The sequence below is a fragment of the Falco peregrinus genome, chromosome 5, assembly GCF_023634155.1.
Source record: "Falco peregrinus isolate bFalPer1 chromosome 5, bFalPer1.pri, whole genome shotgun sequence".
In the NCBI taxonomy this organism is placed as follows: Eukaryota; Metazoa; Chordata; class Aves; order Falconiformes; family Falconidae; genus Falco; species Falco peregrinus.
This window is the reverse complement of record NC_073725.1, coordinates 90,577,543-90,601,881: the sequence shown is the minus strand read 5'-3', so window position 1 is coordinate 90,601,881 and position 24,339 is coordinate 90,577,543. Positions and strand designations below refer to the sequence as shown.

General features: G+C 46.6%; 1 long non-coding RNA gene and 1 other non-coding gene across 4 annotated transcripts; one reads left to right on the top strand and one right to left on the bottom strand.

Moving 5' to 3' along the window:
- The first annotated feature begins 2,584 nt into the window (after positions 1-2,584).
- Positions 2,585-2,669, top strand: LOC114012908 (small nucleolar RNA SNORD45). Its single transcript, XR_003555671.1, has one exon. It is a non-coding gene; the product is annotated as a small nucleolar RNA SNORD45 (small nucleolar RNA).
- Positions 2,670-7,407: 4,738 nt separating this feature from the next.
- LOC114012902 (uncharacterized) lies at positions 7,408-10,570 on the bottom strand. 3 transcript variants are annotated; one of them, XR_008747546.1, is made up of 4 exons: positions 10,466-10,551; positions 9,592-9,639; positions 8,654-8,856; positions 7,408-8,284 (listed from the first exon to the last, which is right to left on the bottom strand). It is a non-coding gene; the product is annotated as an uncharacterized LOC114012902 (long non-coding RNA). The 3 variants fall into 3 exon arrangements; XR_008747548.1 differs by lacking the exon at positions 9,592-9,639 and having other exon boundaries at positions 10,466-10,570; XR_008747547.1 differs by lacking the exons at positions 9,592-9,639; positions 10,466-10,551 and adding an exon at positions 8,960-9,585.
- Between the last annotated feature and the right edge of the window lie 13,769 nt (positions 10,571-24,339).

The window sequence follows — 24,339 nt, the reverse complement described above, 5'->3', positions numbered from 1 at the left end:
GGGCGGTGCTGCGGCGCCCGCTGCTCCCTCCCGGTACGGCGCCGCCGCTGCCGCCCCCCGAGCGCGGTGCCGACAGGCGCTCGGCGCGCAGAACTGCATCCCGGCGCTCGCGGCCAGCGCTGGCCCCCGCGCCGCGGCGTGCGTGCCCGGCGCACGCGCGCTGCAGGAGCAGCATGGCGGCGCGCCGGGTGCGGGCCGTGGCGCGCCAGGGGCGCGGAGGAGGCGAGCTCCTGCCCGCCGGCCGCCTGGGGGAGGGCGGCAGGGGAAGCTTCAGCCGCCCGCTGCGTTAGGCTCCCGATCCGCTGGCGGCGAGCCATGGCCGGGGGCTGAGGGGACGGAGGAGAGGAAGCAGGAAGCCGCCCCCCGGGCGCGGGTGCCGGCGCCGGGCGCCTCCCCAGCTCGCCAGACCCGCCGAGCCTGCCGCTGCCCCCGCCGCAGCATCGCCCCCGCAGCCGGGCCCCAGCCCCAGGTGCCCCCGGCGCTGCCGTGGCGGCGGCCAGCCGGCCCCCCGCTGCCGCTTGGGAAGGTCCTGCGGCAGGAGCGGCTCCGGACAGGGCCGAGCGGCGACGGTCACGGTCACTTGTGCTTCTGTCCCTCTGCCGGGGGCCGCGCTGAGGCCGCCGCGGGCTGCGCCGCCTGGGGCTGGCGGGGGGTTGCCCTTGCTCGGCCTCGCCCCCCGCGGCGCGGGTGCGGGAGGGGACCGGGGGGCACGGCCCGGCTGTGGGCAGGAGCTGGGCCGGCCGGGGAAAGGCGGAGAAGGAATCCGAGGGCAGGCGGGCAGCGGCTGCCTCCTGCTGCGGGCACAGAGAGCCTGGCCCTGCGGGGGGGGGGGGACCAGCCCCGCAGCCCGCAGCAGCCGGGTGCCAGCGTGCACAGCGGGGTCCGTGTGTCACCCACAGCCTGGGGCGGCCCCCGGTGCGCGAGGGAGCGACGCGCCGTGTCCGGGAGGCCGCGTCTTGCGAGGAAGAGCTGTGAGACACCCGGGGGTGGCCGGGGGTGGGGGAGCCGAGCGGCCGGCGCTCTGCGGGAGGGAGGGCGGAGAGAGGGGGAAAGGCGCGTCTGAACTGTCACATTTTCACAGCGGTACTAAAAGCGAGAGCTGTGGTGAGTCCTGGGTCCGCGGGACCCTGTCTCCCCTCTTGTGCGTCCCAGCCCCCCCCCCGCCCTTCCTCTGGCCCCACCTTTTTCCTGTGCTGCTGTGATACTGTGTGTATGTGATGGGGTGACCTGGGCTGGACCGAAGCTGCTCTTACTGCTCCCCCTTCTCTACTGGACAGGGCAGAGAAAATGTAACAAAAAGCTTGCAAGTCGGCATAAGGATGGGGAGATCATTCTGCCATTACCTTCATAGGCAAAACAGGCTGAACTTGGGGAAATGAGTGCAATTTATCAGAAGTCAAATCAGAGCAGGAAAATGAGCAGCAAATCTTCAAAACACCTTCCCTCCAGCTCTCACTTCTACCGGGCTTAATTTACTCCCAATTTCCCACTCTCCTCTGCGCAGGGGGACCGGGAACGGCAGCTGCGGTCAGTTGATCACACATTGTTTCTTCCTCTTTTTCCTCCACCTCCTCCCCAAACCTTGCCATACAAACCCATGTTTTGATTCCCTGTAGCTCTCCATCCTGTTCTTCTGTCCTGCTCCCTCTTCCCTTCTGCCTTTCTCTCTCATTCTGCAGCTCCCTTTTCTTTTACTCTCTCCTCCATTGTCCTACTCCCTCTCCTTCTCCCCTTCTTTTCATTCTCCATCTCTGTCCTGCAGCCCAGGGCTGGTTTTCCCTTTACGTCTCTGTCCTTATGTGTATCCATCTCTTTTAAGGTTTTCTCACTGCCCCCGCTCGCCTGTCTCCCCCTAGTTTCTCTGGTCTATTCCCTGTCATTCTTTTCCTCCCTGCACCTGTACGCCTTTTCCTCTCTGCACCTGTATGTGCTGCTCAGGGTCCAGGGAGATGTCTGGAGGCAGGGGGCACCTCAGGAAGGTCTGTGTCCAGACAGGCACTTACTACTGTAGAATTCCTGACTTCCCCCAGGCACGGGAATCTCCCAAGGCAACACCACAACTGACCTTTTCTTGGTGTTTTTTAAAGGTGACACTGTGAAAGGATGGGGTAAGAAAACCTAGTGCCCTGAGCACATCATGTCCAGGGAAACATGTTGCCTATACACCTTCATTTAGGAGGAGGACAGGTGAGTACGTTAGGTGTTGTTTCAGTGCAGCTGTGCTTTTATTAAGAGGATTAATTTTCTCTTTGTTGTTGAGAGTTAGGGGTTGCTTTTTTCTGAGAATTCTGCCTGTCTGTTCAACAATCATTGATCTGGTGCGTGCTTTTCCCTTGAAGAAAAAGGACCACGTCTCGATCTGATTTATTCACTGTAGCTCTCTCCGTTGTAGAATAAATTTCTCACCATAAGGCTCTGGTGCTTCCCAACGGCGGCTTGGTTGTCTACATAATGTATCTGTAGTCCCGTCTCAAGGAACATGTTAATGGTGTTAGGAATTATAAATAAGGTAGCTTCCTGCAGTATGAAGACAGTGTGTGGGCTTTGAAACCTTTGGGTAGGACAGGAGGAGGTTGCCACCCTGGGTCAGTCACGAGTGTTGGCATGTATTGTCTGACCTAGGGTTGATGTCTGTCACCACTTTAGCTCTGGAATTACTCTGAGACCCAGGGAACTCCAGTTCCCTTAAGCTGCAACCTTGGAGCTTTTCCAAGCAGTGGGATGAAATTCCTGCCACAAGCTCTAAGGCACCTTAAGGAGAAGGGGGCACAGTTTGAGTTTTCCTCCATGTAGGCGTCAGGGAGGTACAGTTCTGAGCTTAGTGCTGGCCGCTACTGGGAGATGCTTTCAAGTGATCTGAGTGCAGCTCTGGCGACCCAAAGCTGGACAGGGTTGGCAAATGCTGATGTAGAGTTTTGGTGGTAAACTTGACCAGCCTGTCTTAACGAGCAGGCATGTTCTTTGTTCACAAGCACTGTTTAGTCCCACGTAGGCTTCCTGAAAGTTTGAAGGGCCGTGGTCACATCATCCCTTGGTCACACACAAGGAACGGTTGCCTGTGCATATTTGCTTTTTAAGGAGTGTGCTGTGGTTGTATTTTCTCTCTTTGGCTTTGCATTTGGGAAATAATGTAACAGTTACAGCTCAGCTGAAGGAGCGCAATACCTGATGTGGCAGAGAAGGAGACGTGCTCTACTAATTTTTTGATGTGCATCAGTTTGACCCCAAAATGACATTGTGTCAAAGCTTGTGGCCAGGTTCCGCTGTAGATGTTGACTTGGGGTATGAATGACTCCAGGTGTGCTTTAGGAGAGCTCTGTTGGTGTAGGTGTGCTGAGCAATTGTTCCGCTGTGTGTGCAGCTGTTCTGGTTTAGCTTCCAGGTGTGAGCACGCAAAAGAAAACTCACAAGTGTGGTCAGCCTTGCTGTAAAATCAGAACAGTTTCTGGTCGCCTGGATATCCGAGAGCCTCCTGAACATTTCAGGCAGGCCAAGCATTGTGCCCCAGTGTGTCTGAGAGTCCACAGCTCTGCAGTTCCCTAGAGGGGCAGTACAGGTAAGGTTGTAAGATCCCAGAGCTCTTTGCAAGTTACACTAATGGAGCTTCTTTGGGTATATATTTGGATACATGTGCCAGCTGAAAAGGTATTGTTTGCTTTCCTGATCAGTAAGCACAGATCACTTGGGTGGTCATGTAAACTTGTCATTTACTGAGGAAGTTTCCACCCATTGGATGGAAAGGAAAACAGTTCAGAGGCACTGTTTAGGGTTTGGGGGTTTTTTTGTTTGTTCTAAGACCTGGAGTTTTAGCATTTTGTTCCATATTGTCTGTTAAATGTATTTTGAATTAATAAATGTAAAGTGCTGAAGCAACTAAGTGGCAGAACCAGGCCTCGTCCCTAGTGTAGCCCTAATCAAAGGCTGGTTTAAAACCCAGTCCAGTTAGTCAGTGGGAGAACAGAGAAACAACAGATGATCAATTTGTGCACACAGGTGCTCTCAGAAACACAGCTGTTCTTGGAAAAAAATTGTCTACAAGAATAGGAATTGCTTGTTCAAAGACTAAGCACGCTTGAAGGAGCATGTGAGTTAAAGCAGGCAGAAAGAAGATCAAGATCCAAGGAGGAGCCTGGAACCGAGGAGATGAATAACCTGGGACAGAGTCAGGTGATGGATTTGCAGAACTGACAGGGCCAAAAGAAACTCCTAAAAACTTCAGACATTTGACTAATAATCTGATAAGCGTATATAAGCTGTGCTGTGTCCCTTGGTTCTCTGCCACTCAGTGGGATGGTGGCCTAGCTCTGAGTTGTGACTAAAGCAAGCCCAGTGGTACCCACATCTGTGTGAATTTCTCCTTTAACACCACCAATCGCTGGGGCTTATCCGCAGGACCCCACCATCCAGCCCCCGCCCCTGCACCTTGTGCCATGGGTTCCCCATGCTGCTGTCTCTCCCTAAGTAATGGGGTGGGGGCACAGACAAAAAGAAGCACCCGACTGTTAAAGCTGACAGATGCAAAGGATTTAACCGTTTGAGCCACGTGGGTGCTTTATGGTACGGAGGCAATAAGTATTAATGCCCGGGCTGCGAGTGGGCAAAGGGCAGAGCGAAGCGAACTCTGCAGCCGCAGCGAGCAGTTCCCGCGGCCGGGCGGTGTGAACCGGGCCGAGATCCCGGGCAGCGCTCGCCCGGCCAGTGTTCAGCACAGGGTCGGTGGAGCGCTGCCGCCACCTGGCGGCCACGTGTCGGTGCTGCAGCCCTGGCGCCGCGCATGCGCGGTGGCGCCTCCCCACTCGGCGCTGCCGGCCGTTATTAACGGCACCGCGATCCCGCACTGCCTGTAGGGTGGTGCTGCGGCGCCCGCTGCTGCCGTACCCCGAGCACGTTGCCAGCACGCGCTCGACACGGGAGTACAGAACTGCAGCGCCGCTGCAGCCCCGGGACAAACGCAGCCCGCGGGTCCTCGCTGCTGCAACGGCCCCGCCCCTAGCGAGAACCGCCCCCCCCCCCCACACACCTGGAGACCGCGGGGGTGCGGGGTGGCTGCGCCCCTCCACGGTTTCAATTCCACTTCGCTCGGCAACGCCGCGGTTCTGCCCTTGCGGGCCTCGAAGCTGCACGCCTCTGCGCTGAGCTGCTTTGCGCATGCGGGGCTAGAGCCCCCTCCGCGCATGCGCTGCCCTTAGGGTGCCAGTAACGCCACTGTGCACGTGCGAATCTCGAATGCGTCACGCACGCACCCAACCAGCAGCCGCACCCCGAGCCGTCAGGCCAGTTCTACGCACACGCTGCCCTGAGCCTTGCCAGTAGCGCCACTGCGCGTGCGCCAACACCGGCTGCTTCCTGCAGGAGGGCTGGACTAGGGCACCTTTAAAGGTCCCTTCCAGCACAAACCATTCTATGATTCTGGAAACTACCACTGTCATTCCAGCCACTGTGTATTTATATATACTTGAGGAAGTTGAAGTCCTTCACAACTGAAATTTTACTCTGAAAGTTCTGAATTGCCTTGAAATTCTCAAGAGCTTTTCTCCAAAACTTCCCTTCCAGAGATACTGATATTCAGGTCCTGGACCGAACACCGTACCTGAGGTTGTTTTACAGCAGGGAAGCAAAGTTTTGTAGAACAAGTGAGGCTGAGAGACTGCCCAGACACATTCTCCTCCATGCTCTCCCACACCCATGTGGCAGCACCTTCAGGAAACACTTTTCTATTTGTTCCCAGTAGTTCTAAACATCTCTAACAAAATTTCACCAGTGTCCTCCCTGCTGAAGCAGTGCTGCTGTTACCACAGATAGCAATGCAAAGATGTTCAAATGAAATGGTCTGAAACACTTGGAAGCTAAAGGTCACAATAAGCAGGAAAATACAATACTTTACCATGTACATGAGACTGTTGGAAACTTTTTGCTGGTGCAAAGTGGAAATTTCCGGCTACCTGCAGGAGACAGTAAACTTTCATTAAAAGGCCTGAATCTATATAAACAAAGCAGTCATACTGGCGGTTGGATTTTCAGATTTTTGTTTGAATAAGATAGATAATAAGCAACTCATTGTCATGGGTGACAATACCAGCAAATATTGTCCTAAAAGAGATTTGAATTTCCCCTCTTCCTCACAGGCAGTCATGTGGAAAGCCATAATCACATACCAATGTTGACAACAAATGTTCTATGCAGAGTATTTTAGTGGACATAAAAATGAGAAGAAGGAATCAAGTCTACTGGGAGGGAACTAACTGCTGCTGTAGGAAATAAAAACATATCAAAGAAACGGAGTGGAGAAAGTAACAGGGAGGGTGAGCAGGCAGGGTAAGAAAACCCTTAATATAACAAACAACAGTGGTCCTATGTATGCATCCATGAAAACAAGCTGTGTTCAAAAATAAAGTACTAAACCTACCACCTAAAAAACCCCCACAAAAAAACCCACACTCCAAAATCCCCCAAAAGACAAAGGTTATTAAAATTTTAACCTTGAATACGAAAAGGATATGGATATTAGGTGTCAGTCCTCCCTGACACTTGCTAGCAATCATACACACCCTCCCCTGGAAGATTTCAATGCATCAAGCTCACATGCTACATTACACCTTTGAATGTCCGTGCAAACCTATCGCATGTTAACTGCGGACCCAATGAGAATGGAGATGCACAAAAGCCCAAGTGCCTAACAAGGGCCTCCAGAAATTTCCCTAGTGACACCCACCCTTGGACCCTTGCTACCCACAGCACTCCCCTTTGAATCTTTCACTGGGGTGGTAGCCCAGCTCTGAGTCATGACTAAAGCAAGCCCATTGGTAACCACATCTGCGTGCATTTTTTCTTTACCAGTCAATACTGGTATAGTTGCCATTTAAATAACTAACTGAACATCAAGTGTTACTAACAGAAACTGATAATCATAGAGTTTCACGAAGAGGGGTGTACTCTTCCAATCTAACTTGCCATAATTGTGGTGGAAATCAAACTAGCCATATACTTTTTCCAGACAGCAGAAGAAATTGCTTGCTGCATGCAATACAGTTTGATCGCTTTCAAAACGCCTCTCCTGGATGAGACTGTTTGCTCCCTGCAAGTTCCTCTTCCTCTCCTTGATAATATAAGGAGCGAGAGCAACCAGTTCAGACCGAGTAATCCCAGTGGAGGCTGTCAACACAAGTACAGCAGGAGGCCTACATGCGTTAACAGAGAATTAGATACAGAAAAGTGGGGTTTGACCCCAGACAGTACATTCGTCACATCACAGCCTCTGAATACAAAAAGGCTGCTAAGTGACACAACAGTAAGAAGGCTATCACCACACTTCTGTGACAACAGGAGAAGCTCTTGTACCTACCCGCTGTTCAGCTCTTAGCTTAGTTTAGCCTTTCAGCTTTTAAGAACAGAAAAGTTAAATCTGAGTTACAACAAATCAGCAAATTTAGTTCATGCCAATACACAGAACTACACTATCTCCCAGAACAGATAATAAGGACCTCACGTTTTAGAAAGACAAAGTCGGGAAAGTATTACCATTATATTGCAACACTACCAGAATCGTTCCCGGTTTGTACTGAAGTACAACAGTAAGTCATAACATGTAAAAAAACGCAGAGGAGAGGTTTATATAGCCAAGGACCACTTACTCCAACTTGTAACTGTAAATCAACTGAAATCTATTAATCGGGTATGCATTAACACACACAAAGCAAACATAGTAAGATGCAAGTTTAGGCTTAAGGGTCACGTCAGCGGAGCCTTCCCTGGAGAGAGGCTCTTTCCTCTAACCAGCTCGTCCCATTTGTCAGCCTCCTAGGACTTAAAGATGCAACCAAAGTCAAGTTTTGCCAAAGCAGCTGCTTGATTTCTAGTAGGAAAAGCCTGTTCACTCAGCAGCTTTGCTCCTGAAATGCATCAATGAGTCCTTGTCCCAGTTTCGGAGGGACTAGGCAAAGACTTGCCTCGCAGAAGTACCAAGTATAATATATATACACACACAGAGGAGCTTGTCTGATCTGCCAGTGTAATAGATTTGTGTCCTATAAACTCTTCAAGAGTTTGTGGTGTTTAAAATGCTGTGAATTCAGCCGTCCCTTGCTCCCACAAATCTCATAGCAGGCATACGGTGATGGAAAGACTGTGAGAGCATCCATCCAAGAATGGCAGAATAGCATCTTACTGTGTCTCTCGGCTTCTGGAGTCACATGATTGGCAGCTTTATCCAAGCATTGTTTAAACGGCTCGTGCTCTACATCCTGCTGCTGCTCTCCTGTTACATCCATGGCATCGATGCTCAAATCTGAAAGCAGTGATCAAGCAACGCAGTTTATCAACACACACCTGTTATGGCCTGTAGCAAGCTGAGGAAGTGAAAAGACAGAATCTTTTGGCCAGCAGGGTAAGAACGTGCCAAACCGGGAGAGCATGTACGGCTAGGGTCAAGTGACTGACAGGGAATAAAACGCATGGTGCAGCACGCTAAATGGTCCTCCCAGGTACGGGGTTTGGTTTGGTGTTCAAGAAGGACCGTTTCCAACTTCCAAGAAAGCGTTACCCTGAAAGGTAGATGTGCTTAAGGCAAAAAGCCAAAAGCAAACCCCTCAAAGACCAGAACCATTTTTAGGAACACAGGAGTTAAGCCTAAAATTGGTTGAAAGCTGCCTCCTACCTCTTCCCCCACCACCTTTCCCCCTTCAACATCAGCACATTTCCTTGTGATCCGTTTTCACAAAAAAAGAGATCGAGGCCTGTGGTATCAGCTTGGTATCGAAGCACCACGATGCGCTTGCTGGCTACACGCTCTCTTAGAAGGCTGACAGCTTCTCCGCACACAACAGCCGAGGCTTCCAGTCTCTCTGGCCTTCCCACGCCCTGTTAAACATGAGGAAGGCGAAGACCGATAAAATCTCAGCGGGTCGGGAGAAAGTCAAGATGCACTACATCTAGAGCCCAACGCATTACCCAAAGGAATTACCACAACAGAACAAGAGGCAGGAACGATCGGTAGACAGGCAGATAACGTGCACGGCAGTAATACCCAGTCAGACTTGCAGGACTTCCAGTCACTTCATCCCTCAACTTTGTTTTGAATTTAGTTAAATGTAATCAGATTCTTAATGCTCGTTCTGCTTTTATAACTGCTGGAGAAAGGCTAACACATGGCATTGGCATTACAGTCAGAATTCAAATACAAAAATCACAGCAAAGCTGTGCCTTGTCAAGTAACTTCCAAAGCAGGCTCTCGAGCCTTTCAACAAGACAGTCAAATCTGGAGTCCCAAGGGAACTCTGCCAGCTCGACTGAGCTCTCTGACAAAGTATACTGCCATACAGAAATGTAAATGGGTTTATGCCTCAGGCTCATTTATAATCTAGAAAAATAATACTGCCCGACTGGACGCACTGTGTCCACAGCAGGCCTGGCTGTGTAACCACAAGGGACCACCAATTCCTCCCCGGCTGTTGCCCAAGCAGCAGCGCAGCACTCGGAAGCAGCGGGCACATGGAGCTTCGTGGGCCCTCGGCAAGTACAAAAGTTATCCCTCCGTAGTCAGCAGCCTGACTCATAAGCACAAGGCTTATGTGGAAAAGTAACATCTAGACTAACCTTCAGTTTAGTTCCCCTTTATTTGTCAACATACAACTCCTGATGAACCTAGGTACAAAGAAAAACAAAAGAGCCCCGTTTCACCGGGAAGCAAATCAAAAGGCCTCTTCCCCTCGGCTGCTCTGGCCCAGAAGCTGACTGTCAAGACACAGGATCAGCGAGACACCTGAGCTGCTCCCTCCCAACCCTCCCCGGTAGCTCAACGCTTGCCCTTTGTAATACTTTTTAGAGAAATCAGCAACCGCGGGCAAGGGGTGGGGACGCCGCCGCCGGCTTTCGTTCCTTTCCCTTGCCCACTCGCAGGGGCGGGAAGAGGCTCCTGAGCCACCCCCCTGCGACAGCGTTACCGCAGGCCCCAAGGCAGCCTCTGCGGCCCCAGCCCGCTGCCACGGCCCGGCCAGCTGCTGGGGGAAAGACAAAGCCCCGCGCAGAGCTGCGGCGGCTGCCCGGGCAGCCCGGAGGCGGCGGGGGGGGCGGCAGGGCGCCGCGGGCCGACCCCCCTCCCGGGCCCCGCCGCCACAAGGGAGCACCGGGGCCACCCCGCCACCGCTCCTCGCCTCCTCGCTGAGGTAGCAGCGTAGCTCCGACAAAAAAAAAAGGCAGCACCGTGAGGAGCCCGCTGACCACCGTCACTGCCCGGGAGACGCGAACCGCCGGCAGCCCAACCGGCCCCAGGCCAGGCCGCCCGCCTCAGCCCGCCCGCCGCCGCCACCAGGCGCTCCCTGCCGCGGCCGAGCGCTTGCCCGTTGCCCGCCACGTACCCCCCGCCGGCCGCTGCCCGCTGGCCGCCGCCCGCCGGCCACGCCCGGGTCGCCCGCCGGCCCCCGCCCGGGTCGCCCGCCGGCCCCCGCCCGCCCTCAGCCCGCCCGCTCACCCAGCGCGCCGCCGCCGCACGTCCCGGCCCGAAAGGCTTCCAGGCTCCCGAGGAAGCCCCGCACCGCCACCGCCACCCCAGGGTGCCGCGCGGGCCGGAAATGAACCCACCTTCCGGGGCCGGCCCCGCCCGCCGGCCCCGCCCGCCGGCCCCGCCCGCCGGCCCCGCCCGCCGGCCCCGCCCGCCGGCCCCGCCCGCCGGCCCCGCCCGCCGGCCCCGCCCGCCGGCCCCGCCCGCCGGCCCCGCCCGCCGGCCCCGCCGGGCAGCGCGGCCCGGAGCCAGCCGAGGAGCGGCGGCGGCTGCCGTTCTGCGCCGGGGCGGGCAGGGGCTCGGTGCCGCCGCGGGCTCCTCTGAGCCTGCCGGCCCGCGGGTCTCTGCAGGGGCCTCCCGCGGGGTGCGGGCTGTGCCGAGAGCGGCTTCCTGGGGGAGGGGGAGAGGCAGGCGGAGGAAAGACCCGCTCCCTTGTCCCACCTTCTGGCCCTGCCGCGGACTCTGCACCCCTTTATTCCGGTAACACCTCACTTTCCCGTCACAGGGAACGGCTATGAGCTCAAGAGGTTAAACCGTGCAACAGCTCGTAATGGCTTACTTGTGCAGGGGAAAACTTGTGTGAGCTTTTCCTAAGCCACACATTCACACCACTCGCTTTTTCCTACTCAAAAAGTGCACTCCGGCGAAATCTCATCTATTAAAAAAAATGTGTATTTAAAATTGCTGTTTCTAACGTGCTTCCAAATGCAAACACAGCAAATGCACCCCTATTTCCCACAGCAAAATGGAATGCGTCATACAGAAAGAATTTAACAGCTTGAACCACGGGGATGCTTTTGCATAGAGAGCCAACAAGTATTAGTGCCTGGGCTGCGAGTGGGAAAAGGGCAGAGCAATGTGAACCCTGCAGCCGCAGCGAGCAGATCTTGTGGTAAGATCTTGGCCCGTGCGCACCATGATAGTACTCAGCACAGGGTTGGTGGAGCGCTGCTGCCGTCTAGCGAAAAAAGTTGGGTAATGCAGCCGCCTGGTTAGTGGAGCGCTGCTGCCATCTAGCGAAAAGATTTGGGTACTGCAGCAGCGCGATTGGTGGAGCGCTGCTGCCATCTAGCGAAAAATATTTGGGTACTGCAGCCGCCCGGTTGGTGGAGCGCTGCTGCCATCTCGCGACCAAAAGTTGGTACCAGACCACGGGGCTCGAACACGTGTCCTCCGCGCGGGAAAGGTCCTGCCGACGGCGTGACGCGAAGCCGGGTCGTTGCAATCGAGCCACTTCTACGCATGCGCCGCCCTTAGTTCGCCGGAAACGTTAGGGTTAGGGTTAAAGTTAGGGTTAGGGCTAGGGTCATGGTCAGGGTTAGGGTCACGGTTAGGTACGTGCAGTTCGACCAGAGAAGGTGCCAGGGAGGATTTCTGTTGGCAGTTCTCACGCTGCCCCGGTAGCCAGGTGAAGCGCACCGCAGGAGTTGGGCTACCTGCTCTCCGGGGTGAGGTGGGGAACCGCTGAGGTTTGACTCGGCAGGAGCCAAAGTGCGCCGCGGCGCACCCCGCGCACAGCTCCTCCGGGGAAGTTAAGGGTCAGGGTTAGGGTTAGGGTTAGGGTCAGGGTTAGGGGTCAGGGTTAGGGGTCAGGGTTAGGGGTCAGGGTCAGGGTTAGGGGTCAGGGTTAGGGGTCAGGGTCAGGGTTAGGGTTAGGGGTTAGGGTAGGGTTAGGTTAGGGTTAGGGATAGTTAGGGTTGCGGTTAGGATTAGGGTTAAGGTTAGGGTTAGGGTTAGATTTAGGGTTAGGGTTAGGGGTTGGTGTCTTGGTTAGGATTAAGGTTAGGATTAAGGTTAGGTAAGGGTTAGGGTTAGGGTTAGGTTAGGGTTAGGGTCTTGGTTAGGGTTAGTGTTAGGGTTTGTTAGAGTTAGGGTTAGGGTTAGGGGTTGGTGTCTTGGTTAGGGTTAGGGTTAGGGACAGTGTTAGTGTTAGGGATAGGGTTAGGGTTAGGGTTAGGGTTGGGGATAGGGTTAGTGTGGGGTCAAGTGGGGGAGTGGGTTCGAGTCTGGGAATGGGGTCGAGCAGGGGGGGGTCGAGTTGGGGGGTGGGGTCTAATGGGGGGTTGGGTCGATTCGGGAGGTGGGGTCGAGTCGGGGGGTGGGGTCGAGTCAGGGGATGGAGTCAAATCGGAGGGTGAGGTCGAGTGGGGCGATGGTGTCAAGTCCGGGGGTGGGGTCGACTGGGGGGGTCCGGTCAAGGTGGAGGTTTGGGTCGAGTGGGGGGGTGGGGTCGAGTGTTGGGGTTAGGTCGAGTCGGGGGGTGGGGTCGAGTCAGAGGGAGAGGTCGAGTAGGGTGGTGGGGTCGAGTGGGGGGTGGGGTCGAGTCGAGGCGTGGGGTCAACTTGGGGTGTGCAGTCGAGTGAGGGGGTGGAGTCCATTGGGGGAGTGGGGTTGAGTGGGGTGGTGGGTTCCAGGTGGAGGTGGGGTCAAGAAGGGGAGGGGTCGATTTGGAGGGTGGGGACGAGTGGGGAGGTGAGGTCGAGTAGGGGGGGAGTCGAGTAGGAGGGTGGGGTCGAGACGGGGGCTGGTGTCGAGTGGGGGGTGGGGTCGAGTCGACGGATGGGGTCGAGTGTGGGTGTGGACTCGAGCCGGGGTGTGGGGTTGAGTCGGGGGGTGGGGTCGATTGGAGGTGTGGGGGTCGAGTGGGGGCTGGGGTGGAGTCTGGGGGTGGAGTCGAGTGGGGGCGTGGGGTCGAGTCGGGGGTTTGGCTCGAATCGGGGGTTAAGGTCGAGGGGGGGGTGGTGTCGAGTAGGGTGTGGAATTGAGCTGGGGGGTGGAATCGAGTCAGGGGGTGTTTTGGGGTCGGGGGTGAGTTCGAGTGAGGGTGTGGGGTCGAGTCGGGGTGTGGGGTCGATTAGGGGTTTGGAGTTGAGTCACGGAGTGGGGTGGAGTCGGGGGTGGGGTCGGGTGGGGCCGAGTCGGTGGGTTGGGTCAAGTCCAGAGGTGGGGTCGATTCCGGGGGTGGGGTCAAGTGGGGGTGTGGGGTCGAGTGGGGTCGAGTTGAAGGCTGGGGTCGAGTGGTGTCGAGTCATGTCGAGTCTAAGGGTCGGGTCGGGTCGAGTGGGGAGAAGGTGTAGAGTCGAGGGGTGATGTTGGGGGGGGGGGTTGTCGAGTGGGGAATTGGGTCAAGTTGGGGGATGGAGTTGATTTGGGGTGTGGGATCGATTGGGGGTGTGGGATCGAGCGAGGTCACGGACTGTGGATTACAGGATTAAACTGTTTAGAACCTAAGAGTTTTCAGGCACCATATTAATAACATGCTGTTTCAGGTTATTTTAGAATATGGGTGTTGATCTGGGCATTAAGTTTGATTACTTGTAATCTTGGTTCTGTATTTCTAAAGAAACAATAGGTGATATTCCTTTCTGTGGCCTTACCTGTTCACAGACTGTATTATTGGCCATGTTAGAAGAAATGTGCTTGATTTATCAAGTAGTAAAAATTTGGCTTTTGTTTAGTAAAGTGTTATTTTGGCTTTAACAAAAGGTATTTATTTTTCTGTTAAAGTCATAATATTATGTTTATAGTATATCTTTATGCTTAATTTCTGGTGTTTAGGAGGCTGGGGGTTGCGGGGTTGTGATTTGTGGGTTTTTTTCTAATTGAAAGTCTGTACTTAAATGCATGGAATTAGCATTTTTATAGATACAATAAGGATGCACACTAAAAAACTCACACACTTTAATTGTTGGGAAGATACTGCAATTTGTAAATCTGTTACAACTGATGTGATTGCATTCACATTCAGACCTTTGGTCACTGTTGTATAAAAACTTAGGTCACAATACAGTGTGGGATATGAGCAGCTGAGCAGTGGTTCACTGTAACCAAATGTTATGGGATGCTGTTCCGTTTGCTTCCAGGTAAAGTATAATAACTGTTCTTTTAACCCTGCTGTATCAGTAGGTGTAACTTGGAGAAAGCATCAGTTGAAGATTCTGGAGGGAAGAAGTTGTGCACCTGAAGCCGTGAATCTAAATGATAGCTGGTATATAAGTAATGAAACAACTGTGCTCTTTCCCTTTTCAGTGCTTTTAAAAGTTTGTAATAGAAAGTAATACTTCTAAGCCAAGCAAATAAATGTATTTGCTCAGTTCTAGTAGCAGCTTTGGGTATAAGAAATGAGAAGTATATTGTCCTTACTCTGACTCTACGATAATGACAAGTACAGTGGAGAATAATTTATGTGTATTGAGTAGAAGAGTTGGCAGTAGCATAAAGTGATATTATGGGACTGCCAAAATTTCGTGTCACAGCCTCTGTTTAGTTGGGAAAGATGAGCATTCATGCACACACAACATGCTTGTGATGAATACATGTATTTAATGTACGTAGCTAACTGTGAGTTGTCTTTGGGTGCACTAGGAGAGCCTTCCAGGATCTTACAGTTGTAGCTTACCCAATGGTTCTGTCTAAGCAGGACAGTAGCACTATAAAAAAAAATCTTAAAACTTCCATCACCACCTTTCATTAGCCTTTAATTGTACTTTTGTCACTACAAAACATGTCACATCATCCAGTGTAAATTGAGTTGTTGAAAAGAAGAGATGGTCCCATGAACTTGTAAACCAGACATGTTAATTATTTGGTCCTAGGCCTCTGTTTCCTTTGTAGTTAAAGGAAATCATAGAATCATATGATGGTTTGGGTTGGAAGTGACCTTAAAGATCAACAGAATATGGAACATTAAAATTTTCTAGTAACTTGCAAAGTCAAACCAGTCATTTTGGACAGTTAAATATGTATCATAATGTTCTACTATGATTTTTACAGGGTGGTTATGTTATGATGGATAAGAAAAGAACAGAAAAGAAAAGAGAATATTGTAGATGAACTCTTAAGAACTTAGGTGAATCAAATACAGAACACGTGGTAAACAGCTGCTGCTTAATATGTACAGAAAGTTGATCTTCATCTTTTTATTTAATCTGTCACCTAATTTTTTTGGTTTGTCCATTAGTGGATTACATTTTACAAGTTTTAGTTCCAGAAGTTAAGAGCAACAAGTTGACTGGTTTCCATGGGAACTAATTCAAGTTATTGTTTGCATTGTTAATATCTGAAAGTAGCTTTGTTGGTACAAGTCAATATGCAGCAAAAGGTTTGTGAAAGGGAGATGTTCTGAGTTGTCTGAAGGTATTGAGCAGGGACTGCTTAAGTGAGTGTCATCTGTATGTGTGCACTGAGTTCCGGTTCAGACATAATCATTTTGATATTTGCAAGACCTCCTAATTGAAGTTGCTAGTAATCCCTAATTATGCTACATTATTTTGAATTACTGTCTAGTGTTAATTTTGTTGCTGAGTGTGAATTGTAAGTTAAATGCTGTCCTATAGAAGTTGATTTATTTTTTTTTTTAAGTCAAATATCGGTCTTTGGTACATCAAATATTGTAACAATAAAATTTTTGTAATATCCATAACAGTATAGAAATAAAAAAAAGCAAAGTATATCTTTTTCAAGAAATAATTTCTAGAAATGGTTGTGTAATGCTTGGTCATGCTTACTAAGGAAAGTAGAAAGTAGCATGTTCAACTGGAAACAGTACTGCAGTTCCTTCCTCTTTGACTTGAATCCTAATGCTTTCCTTGCTTTGTTCAATTCAAGGGCTTGGTTTACAGGGACTAAAATAAACAGAATAGCACCTGCAGCTTAGTCACAAATGGGAACATCTTGAAGTAGCTATGCAAACAAATGAAATCATGGAGTAATTTAACCTTTTCTGAAATGCCTTAGATGCTCTATCAACATTCTTTTTTAAGATTGATCAGCATTTTGGCTATCAAAGGACCTAAAGGAATTGTTAAAAGATTATGATCCACTTTATTGATACAAATAACTAATTAATTATTTTCTGAACTGTCAGAGCACACCTCTTGTGCAAAGCTCTGTATATTTTCTCTTTCTTTTTTAAAATAAATGCCCATTTTAAGGGCACTAAAACGTTTAGCAAATGTATGATGTGTTAGTATAAATTTGACCCTTACTCCAGACTTGAGCTATGAAGCACTTTATAATAGCAAAATGAACACTTGTGTTTTGATTTAATTTTTGTTGTATGTTGTCAACTTCAATTACATAAATAGATTCTGCTGGCTACGCTGTTTGTATTTGCTGGCCACAGAAAATCATGGACCACATGTTAGCTTACCAGTTCCTTCCACAAAGTTCTGTCATACAGCAGAACAACTGAACTTGCTTTTTGCCAGGTAAGTCTGAGTTGATCTTGCACTTACTTGAACACTGCTGCTAAGCACTTCTTAATAAAACTGGTATTAAGAACTTTTGAATTTTTTTTAATTGGAATTAAATTGCTTCTGAAATGATATGTCACATGTTTTATTGAAAAAAGAGATCTTATTTAAATGTGTAGATATGCACAAGGATGAGAAACTAGAAGCATAATTTGTAAACAGCAATGCACATGGTTGGTTTTTTGTTGGTGGTTTTTTTATTATTGGTTGGTGGGGGTTTTTTTTGTTTTGTTACTTTGTCCTGCTAAATTTACATATTATAAAACTGACTTTGTGTTGTTTTCCAAGATGAGTCTAAATTTATTTGCTGCCAGTGTTAATACAGGCATTTAAAATTTTAGTATAGTACTAAAGCAAATAGAAAATTTTGACAATCAGCATCATAGATTGAAAAAATAGGAATGTCATGTTTAGATTTTTCTGAGGATTTGCAAATGGCATATTTCCATGCATAGCATAAGCGTGTGTGTAGCATCCAAACAAGATTCTTCATGTTTTACCTTTCTAGTTTAAAGTATTTTTATGAAGCTGTTTATTTTAATAGAAGTAGTGAGAATATGCACTGTAATAGATCAAATAATAAGTTAATCCCACTGAATGACTTAGTGTTGCCTCAATATGAGCATTATTGACTAAGAAAAGATGAGATTAAATCAAATTATGTCTGCTCATGAGATGATTAAAAGTAAAAAATTGTTGAAGACTGTATCTGGAAGTCCTTCACTTCTACCAAATTGTAGGACAATGCTTATCTATTACACTTTCAAGTATTGTTGCCATAATTGTGCTACTGAGTGCTCAGGTAGCAGCTTTTAGGAAGGACAGACTTACTAGTTGTAGATGAAATAACATGTCCTCTTACTGTGATTCAGAATTTTCAACATGACTCGAGTCTTTATGAACTTTCTGCTATGAACAGTACTGGACTGTAATTAAAGTGTAACATAGTTTCTACTTACAAAGTATAGTGTCGGTAAAAGGTATATTAAAAGATGTGTTCCGTGTTATCTGGAGGGATTAATAGATGCTAGCTTCAATGCTTGGTTATAAATACCTTGCACAGCTACCTAGGTGACCACGTCTCTCTTTCACATGATAGAATAGCAAAGCAGTTCACACGCTTCTTTAAAGAAGGTTGTTGACAGTGTATTATCTTTAAAAGGTGGTTAATCCTAGACTGCTTTTTCCTTTGCTCCATCAGATTGTTTCTGTATGCTGCAAAGTGATGAAAGTAGCTGTTTCTTAAAGGAAAGTAGTAGATGTGAGAAATTTTATATAATCAGTAGTAGACAATTTAAACATTAATTCCATCATAAAGGATTGATTTCATTTTAGTGACCTGAATAGTATGTGTATTGAAACTTGGCTTGCTTAACTTTAAAATATTTGTAAGAAGTCTAGCATCTTGGATAAAGTCTATTATTAATTAGCATTTTAAAGCCTCCAAAGTATGAACACAGAAGATAATTGTAATATATTTACTTAAAACATTTTTATGAGACCATGCAAGTATTTATAAACACTAAGCTTTACAATATTCCTATGAGTTATATCCTTTTCACTGATGGGTAATATGAAGCCCAAAAGATTTTACCAAATGTTATTTGAATATGTTAGTTTTGAGAAGGCAGTAACGTGAAAAAACAGTAGGTAAATCATCTGTATGGCCCTGCACAGTGACCAGGGTAAGCTTTAGCTTCCTGGCGCTCTTAAGGGAGCTGTGGGAGGCAACCTTTGTTCATCACAGACCCACACTCTCTGCCTGGTAATTAATTTGCACTTAGCAGGCCACATCTCCCGTTACAAATGAGGTACCTTTTTTTTTTTTTTTTTTTCCCCTGGAGATGGTACAGGAAGGAATGTATCATCTGTTGACTCATCCTCTGCCCCTGTGCAGATATAAGAATTTTCTTTACTTTTGTTAGTTTATGTGTGTATTTGCTAGTGTAGCTTTCTTTTCAGACTTTAATCAGTCCAAAGACTTAAGATTAAGATCTCCTTCCAAGAATTAGTAATGAGAATCTCAGTGTAACTATGATTTCTCTTTCAATATAGTAATTTGATGTCAGTTTTACTTTCAAAGTTCTTATACTGTATCCAAAATACTTTTAATGAGAGAGGCTACGTAAGAAGCAAAATATGCAAAAGTGTTAAATGAGTTTCTGGAAGTCTTCTAGTGTCTGCTCAGTGGTATTAATTTAATTAGGAGTAGACAGTTACAAAAAATTTAATCTCAGTAATTTTATTGAATAAAAGAGGAAATTTATCTGAAGTACACGTCAGTCCAGCCTTAACTCTATGTGCCTTTAAGAAGCATGTCATTCCAATGCTGATACGGTGAGAAGCATGACAGGACTGCAGTTCTATCTTATGTATATACTTATGTACACTGTTTTTTAAAAGAAGCTAACAGTAAGATTTTGGTAATGCATAATCCAAGGTGATTACTCATAGTTAGTCAGCTGTGATGTTTCTCATCTTTTTCTGCTTTGTCTAATTACCTTTGTAAAAATAGCTATATATGATTTAAATCATTATTGCTGTGTTTTTTTACCACAGAAATTATGTTCGTTAATTAATATATCAACACTGTATTGTAACTGTATGATTTCTCCTTCGATCTAATAATTTGATGTCAGTTTTACTTTCAAAGTTCATATACTGTATCCGAAATACTTTTAATGAGAGAGGCTATGTAAGAAACCAGCTGCACAAGTTGCAAGAAACATGGAGTTGTCAGCAGTGTTGACACTGCGTCTCTTTGGGAAAAGGAACAGGATTATACTGTGTGATGTAGTAGAATACTAAAATGGTTGAACACTTTCAAGACTTTTTTTCAGGAAAATTGTCTTTTGGTCTTTTAATCCACTGTGGAATACATGAAATGAGGGGCCTGAATCTCAACAGAATAAGCATTGTTCTTGCAACAGAGGCAAACGTAATTTGAGACATTTTCTACAACCAGTGAAATTATGAATGTCAAAAATGAATTGGATGAACATATTCGGTTAATTTACTGATAATCTGGATGTTTATTAATAGCAAGTACTTTCCAAGTCTGTGTCCTTTTTGTGCTCGGTCACATACTCATCTTTACGGGTTCTAGATGCTATTTCAGTAAGTGGATTTGAAACCTACTAAGAAAATGAAAAAAAAAACCAACAACCAAACAAAAGAACTTTTCTGGAACAGTTTATTGTTAAAATTGCAGTACCAAATGCAAAAGGTTATTTTTTGGTTTTCACATCTTTACTATTTTACAAACACCGATGTATGAGACTTCGTGTAAAAGCCAGATTAGTGATTTGGAGGAAGAGCTTTAAGTGACTTTTAAATATTCTGTAAGCATTTCCAAAGCTGCTGCTGCTGCTATTATTATTATTATTTATCTCTCTTTCAGTTTTGTAATTGAATACAAGTTGGAGTACAAACTTTGGAGTTTGGGGGAAAATGGTGTATGGACGTGCAGAAAAAGGTATTCAGAACAATTATAAAGGGAACCCCAGTAGCTTTTCATGTAGGAATTTAATAAGATCTCAGATGTTTAATAGGATGCAAGAACAGCTGAAATGAAATTGGGCATATACAATATGTGCTACTGTCTACCAAACAGAACGTGCTGCATTTTCGAGGGCACAGAGAAACTGTTAGGTACTGGACTGCAGAGCATTACTGTTTTTGTAGCACACACCTGGATTTGGTATTGCTGCAGAAACTGACTTGAGATGGATTTCCTGCAGCCAACCTTACCATTTGTTTCTTAATTTTCTTCTTACCCCTTGCTGATCGGCTGCATGCCAAGAGGAGTCATCATTTAAAAACACTGCATCTTTTCCTGTCTTTGAAGCAGGTATTTCATCCCCAGTTCTTGTCTCTGGGAAGTGACTCTCTTAGCTTACAGTTACCATATTGTTCAGTGAACTAAATGTTCCTGTGTATTTTGAATCTTTATGTCTGACTCCTGCTTGTATTGATCCTGCAGAAAAAAGGAGGTACTGGGCATTCCAAGGGTCTGACCACTGGGACTCAGCCAATTTGAGGATTAGAAAGGAATTTTGCTGTAGGTGTATCTACGCACTTTATAGGGCCAGCCTGCATTCTGAAAGCGTAGTTCTTGCCCTTCTGTTATGAGATGGAGGGAGGGATTGCCAAGTTAGTCTGACATTGGGACTTAACACGTTATCTCAGATGCAAGTCATCAATGCTCACTGTTCAGACTGAAGTAATATTTGAGACTGTAACAGTCGCCTAAATGCTTATTACCACTCTGTTATTAGAGATCATAGTCCCCACTGTACAGATTTTTCAAGTCTTTCTAGGCGTTGACGAGGAGATCCAAAAGCTTTGTGCAAGTGACCTTCATTGGCAACTGTTAAGCTAACATGCTGGATGAGGTGCTTAAGCTTTTTTAGTGTTTCTTGACACTGAAGAAAACAAAGACAAAAAAATCACCCAACAAAACCAAACCCAACATTTGCAATTCTAGTATTCTTCCCAGTAAAGATTCTGTTGTATTACAAACTGCTAGCTATATATATCACTTAAAATCTTACTGAGTTTTATACATGGAGAAACTTAAACCTAGGTGATTTGACTGTTGACGTTCACACCGTGATTCTGTAATAAATTCTCTACTGGAGCCTGGTACTGCTAATATTTAATCTGGTGTGACTATTAATAATTTGATAACTGTATGGTGTATAGTGACCTAGGTGTGTGTGTGAATGCGTGAGTAATGTTAAGGTTAGCCATTTGACTTGGCCAGAGTTTGAATGCACTGTGATTCTTGAACTGGTTTTGCCAGCAGACTTGTAAAGTAACAGCAGATTTACTACCCAAGTGTCGTCTGGATTTCACAGTTTTGGCCAAATAAAATAGCAGTTCTAGTGTCTCAGGTGGCAGGGAAGTATGTATTTCCCCCCCTTCTAAGATTTTTCTAGGGAAATATACTTTGGTTTTTGAAGATAAAATGTTTAAAAATAAAAGAAGTGTTTGTCTTCAGCAGTAAAGAAAGATAGCAACCACCTACAATCTATGAGAACACTTACATAAGGCTCATACATGGTACAGGAGTTCTCTTTTGCCAGTGCTGGAACACCGTTCCTATGCAGTTGTCAAGTAAATGTGAACCAAAGCCTTACTTGCAGTGCTGGTGCATATTCTATTTTGACCATCTATTCTGAAGGTTAAATAGGAAAATTTTGTTCTAGTTTTCTCTTTACTACTCTTAAACATTTTGCTGACTTCAGTGTTTTAAAAAAAACAAACAAAAAACCAACCAAACAAAAAAGAACCAAACTGAAATCCTTTGGGACTATTGAAAGAATAGAGTAGTTTTGTTTTAGTTGCTACAGATAAGATGGTATTATACTTTCCGACACTTTATAAGTGGAAATGTTTTTTGCATCAAAGGTAATGATGATTCATGCAACTTAAACCTTTAGATGTCTTAGTTTCAAGGAAGGGAGTGGAAACCCCTGAAATGACAAGTGATTTCTGTCTGTCAGATTAGCCTTGTATACAATGGAGCTTTCTTGGATTATGCAGGGTAAAATATTGAGACTTTAATAGTACAGTTTCCTTTTGTAAATTGATTTTTCCTGTATGTTTTTACTGTTGCATTTCAGTTATGTTATTAATACATTTTTGTGTATAGGTCTGCTTAAAGTCAGGGGTTAATAAATAATGATTGCCATCTGTAAATGCAGATAAAGAATATGAAATAATTCTTCAAGATGGAGGAGGCTTCAAATAAACAAGAAAAGGGAGGCAAATGTGTTGTCTTTAATATAAAATATGATAGTATCATGGTACATTAAATTCTAAATCAGGTTAAGTTTCTCACTTTTGCATGTAATGACTGGACAAAGTATTTATTGTACAGGGTTTGACTTTAATCAGGGTGAACTAATGTTTTCTCCTGCTGTTTTATGTGTTTGAATTGCTGATGTCCAAGCGATCAGTTCCATTAGAAATGTTAGAATGAAATATGGCTTTTGAAAACTGAAGATAAATGGGAGATGTTCTGCATATCTTGAGTCTAGTTTCATGTGAAGTAAATGCTGCTGGCTGTAACCTCCAGCTGATGATAAAGCAATTGTATACACCTTCTCTAGCAGTTAAAATCAGCGTGCTAAAAAAAAAAGAGTAGTTGTTTATTCTCATACATAAAACAGTGTAAAAAGATGTTGCTTACATAGTGATGCCTTTTCTTTTTCTTGTGTCTTGTTTGTTTTGAAAGGTATTCATCAAAATTTTTTTATTTAAGTTTCAGAATTACTTTATCAATTAATAAGGAAAACCTTATGCCTAAAACAAACTAGTAATTATGTGGATGCAAAGTTTAGAAATTGTCTTTAGAAAGTTGAACAGCTGAATTCTCCTTTTAGATTCTAGTGGAACAAGAGAGAAGAATCAAAGTAATTTTTTGTTTCCTTATTGTAAGTCCTAAATTTGTCATCTTTATAATATGGCTTATATGTCCTGTTCATTGATTCATTAAGGAGCTGTCTTGATGATGTAGGTCACAGACTTCCCCCCCCACCCCCCCAACCCCCCCACCCCCACCCCCCGCAAGAAAAACTTATAAATGTTGGTAGAGGTGTGTGTGTTTTCATGTGGGGGTTTTTTGGTTTTTTGTTTGTTTTTTCAGGAACATCAAGAGAATTCATTGCTCTAAGCTTAAAAAATATTTCCATAGTGTGATATGATAACAGTTCATCAGTACAAATGAAAAGACATGAGAGATTTGTGATTTGAGATATGACTGAGGAATTTAGACTTTCTGGGAATTCTAGAGTGTCTTTCCTTCAAAGGTGATATAGCGACAGGGTTGTTCTAGTGTTAAAAGGATCATTTAAGTAAATACCTGGATTTTTAACAGCCTATAGGTGAAGGGGCTTGCATCACCCTTGCAGCAAAAAATTGGAGGTCCTTCTGCATGTAACAGTGTGTAGTGACCTCATCCTGCTCTGTCAATTGGTGTAGACAACTGCTTGAAGAAACAAAAAAGGCATCAGTTGTGGTATTTCAGTGAGGATGCTACATGTTTTGGTTTTGCTTCCTAGAGTCCTGTGCCTGTGAAATTCTGTAATGGTAAAGGCTGGTGAACTGATAAATAGTGGATGCTTAGGCTTGCTGCAAGGTGGGGTTTTTTTCATGAACTGCTTTCTTTTCAGTGGTTAAAATTGTTTATCCAAAAAGATTTAAGAGAAGGAATTTGCAATACCTGAGACTTTACTGTGAATTGGAAACTTTCAAATTAGGGTTGGAGTTCTGCATTGAAGAAAGTGGTTTTAGAGGTTTTCTGGTGATCAAGTTCATGTACTGTATGAAACCCTAGTAAAAACTGGGATCTGAGCGTCACTATCAGCAGTATCATCTGTGTTAGAGCAAAACAGCAAGAGGCAACAGTCACAGCTTGCAGTAGAGGAAATTCTGTTTGAAGGGCGTGGGCGAGGCATTCACAATGAGGTTACCCAGAGTTGCTGGAATCACCAGCTTTGGAGATTTTCAGAACCTGACCAGACAAATTCCTGAACAGCTGGTAGACCTACTCAGGATTGGGGATGGACTAGATGGCTTCCAGAA